Raw genomic sequence first — 3,630 nt, 5'->3', positions numbered from 1 at the left:
CTTTCTTGGGAATTCTGGGTAGTGCGCTGTTGGCTTCTGGGAAATGTAGCCCTTTTGAGTGTTGATACATTGTAGGCTTATTGAGAGCAAATTACAAAATGCCCTCACCTGTCCAAAGTTTTATTTTTTTGTTAACTTTTTAACCGTACATTATCATACTGTCCCAATCATGTGAGTAATATTAAAGTTGACAATCACGTGTCGTGCACAATCTTACTTTGAAAAACCACGGAAGAGCAAGTCCGCAAAAGTCGAACCACGAAGTATTGAGGGACCATTAGATTTTAGACAATTCAGTCGTCCATGTTGGAATCAGGATTCTTCATAAAAAAAATTTAACCACAGCCTCTAGTTGATTTTCTTTAATTAACACTTCAGTTACTAAATGTGTTGTTCATCTTCAACAGCTAAACCACAAAGGAGCTACCAAATCACCAGAACAGAAAAGAAGAAAACACCATCACCAGCAGTCACATCATCAAAACAACTGGTCCGGAAGCTCCAGGTAAATGTGTGGAATGTGAATAAAATATAAAACAAAGAAACTTTGAAGATACATCTTTAAAATACATCTCATTTCATATTTGTTTTCCGGATCCAGGGACAGCAAAGTCAGTGAGAGGCCTGGACTGGGGGCTGAATCTGTTAAAGTAAGTGTTATACCGTGTTTTCTGCCGTACACGTCGCACTGCCCTATAAGTCGCATCAGTTCATATTTATCTAATAAAGTGGAAAATCCATAAATATGTCGCTTCGCCATATATGTCACATCTATTATGCGTCACCGCTGACAACCTGGAAATGTGGCTGGTGTCGTGCCAAAAATCAATTGGCTGCCAAATGGTGGCCGCGGGAGCGTGCATGGAAGGACTTTAACAAGAATTTAACAAGACTAACACCTAAAAACAATTATTTGTTTGCTAGAAATTATAGTAAAGGTGTGTGTCAGTTGAACTATTCCTTAAAAAATGCACTTTAATGGTCAGATCATCTGAATTTCAAAAATGGTTTAGCTACCTCAGTGCTACGAAGCGTGCACGTGCAGATGGACGAGGCGCTGCATTTCTTTAAAATTTAACAAGATGACCACCTAAAAGAATTATCCATCCATCCATTTTCTTCCGCTTATCCGGGGTCGGGTCGTGGGGGTAGCAGCCTAAGTAGGGAGGCCCAGACTTCCCTCTCCCCAGCCACTTGGGCCAGCTCTTCCGGGGGAATCCTGAGGCGTTCCCAGGCCAGCCGAGAAACATAGTCCCTCCAGCTTGTCCTGGGTCTTCCTCTGGGCCTCCTTCCGGTGGGACGTGTCCGGAACACCTCACCAGGGAGGCGTCCAGAAGGCATCCTAAACAGATGCCCAAGCCACCTCAACTGGCTCCTCTCGACGTGGAGAAGCAGCGGCTCTACTCAGAGTCCCTCCCGGATGATCGAGCTTCTCACCCTGTCTCTAAGGGAGAGCCCAGACACCCTGCGGAGAAAACTCATTTTGACCGCTTGTATCCGAGATCTCATTCTTTCGGTCACAACCCAAAGCTCGTGACCATAGATGAGGGTGGGAACGTAGATCGATCGGTAAATTGAGAGCTTCGCCTTTTGACTCAGCTCTCTCTTCACCACGACAGACCTGTACAGCGCCCGCTTCACTGCAGATGCTGCACCTATCCGCCTATCGATCTCACGCTCCATTTTTCCCTCATTCGTGAACAAGACCCCAAGATACTTGAACTCCTCCACTTGGGGTAGGACCTCCTCCCTGACCCGGAGAGGGCACTCTACCCTTTTCCGGCTCAAGACCATGGCCTCGGATTTGGAGGGACTGATCTTCATCCCGGCCGCATCGCATTCGGCTGCGAACCGCTCCAGCGAAAGCTGTAGATCACGATCTGATGAAGCCAATAAGACCACATCATCTGCAAAAAGCAGAGACGCAATCCTAAGGCCACCAAAACGGTCCCCTCAACACCTTGGCTGCGCCTAGAAATTCTGTCCATAAAAGTTGTGAACAGAATCGGTGACAAAGGGCAACCTTGGCGGAGTCCAACTCTCACCGGGAACAAGCCCGACTTACTGCCGGCAATGCGGACCAGGCTCTGACACCGGTCATCCAGGGACCTAACAGCCCGTATCAAAGGGCCCGGTACCCCATACTCCCAGAGTACCCCCCACAGGGCCTCCCGAGGGACGCGGTCGAACACCTTCTCCAAGTCCACAAAGCACATGTAGACTGGTTGGGCAAACTCCCACGCATCCTCCAGGACCCTGCTGAGAGTGTAGAGCTGGTCCAGTGTTCCACGGTCAGGACGAAAACCGCACTGTTCCTCCTGAATCCGAGGTTTGACTATCCGATGGACCCTCCTCTCCAGAACCCCTGAATAGACCTTACCAGGGAGGCTTAAGAGCGTGATTCCCCTGTAGTTGGAACACGCTCTACGGTCCCCCTTTTTGAATAGGGGGACCACCACCCCGGTCTGCCAATCCAGGGGAACTTCCCCCGATGTCCACGCAATATTGCAGAGTCGCGTAAGCCAACACAACCCTACAACATCCAGAGCCTTAAGGAACTCTGGGCGAATCTCATCCACCCCTGGGGCCCTGCCACCGAGGAGCTTTTTAACTACCTCGGTGACCTCAGCACCAGAGATTGGAGGGCCCGACCCAGAGTCCCCAGGCTCCGCTTCCTCAGTGGAAGACGTGCCGGTGGGATTAAGGAGGTCTTCAAAGTATTCCACCCACCGACCCACAACATCCCGAGTTGAGGTCAGCAGCACACCACTCCCACTATAAACAGTGTTGGTGGCGTACCGCTTTCCCCCCCTGAGACGCCGGATGGTGGACCAGAATCGTCTCGAAGCCGTGCGGAAGTCGTTCTCCATGGCCTCTCCGAACTCCTCCCATGCCCGAGTTTTTGCCTCAGCAACCACCCGAGCCGCATGTCGCTTGGACTGCCGGTACCCATCAGCTGCTTCCGGGGTCCCACAGGCCAAAAAGGCCCAATAGTACTCCTCCTTCAGCCTGACAGCATCCCTCACCGATGGTGTCCACCATCGGGTTCGAGGGTTGCCGCCGCGCCAGGCACCGACAACCTTGCGGCCGCAGCTCTGGTAAGCCGCCTCGACAATAGAGGCACGAAACATGGTCCACTCAGACTCAATGTCCCCCACCTCCCTCGGAACATGTTCAAAGTTCTCCCAGAGGTGGGAGTTGAAACTCCGTCTCACAGGAGACTCTGCCAGACGTTCCCAGCAAACCCTCACAATACGTTTGGGTCTGCCAGGTCTGACCGGCATCCTCCCCCACCATCGGAGCCAACTCACCACCAGGTAGTGATCAGTTGACAGCTCTGCCCCTCTCTTCACCCGAGTGTCCAAGACATGTGGCCGCAGATCAGATGAGACGATGACAAAGTCGATCATCGAACTGCCGCCTAGGGTGTCCTGGTGCCAAGAGCGCATATGGACACCCTTATGCTTGAACAAGGTGTTCGTTATTGACAATCCATGACGAGCACAGAAGTCCAACAACAGAACACCACTCTGGTTCAGATCAGGGGGCCGTTCCTCCCAACCACACCCCTCCAGGTCTCACTGTCATTGACCACATGAGCATTGAAGTCCCCCAGCAGAACAAGGGAGT

General features: G+C 51.4%; 1 long non-coding RNA gene across 1 annotated transcript; it reads left to right on the top strand.

The window, feature by feature from the left end:
* Nucleotides 1-259: 259 nt before the first annotated feature.
* LOC119429645 lies at nucleotides 260-651 on the top strand. The gene is made up of 2 exons (XR_005187815.1): nucleotides 260-505; nucleotides 602-651. It is a non-coding gene; the product is annotated as an uncharacterized LOC119429645 (long non-coding RNA).
* Nucleotides 652-3,630: the final 2,979 nt, after the last annotated feature.

The sequence above is a fragment of the Nematolebias whitei genome, unplaced genomic scaffold (assembly GCF_014905685.2).
Source record: "Nematolebias whitei isolate Nwh7 unplaced genomic scaffold, NemWhi1 Nwh_scaf_4483, whole genome shotgun sequence".
Taxonomy (NCBI): Eukaryota; Metazoa; Chordata; class Actinopteri; order Cyprinodontiformes; family Rivulidae; genus Nematolebias; species Nematolebias whitei.
Note: the sequence above shows the minus strand (reverse complement) of the source record. Positions and strands in the feature narration are given on the sequence as shown.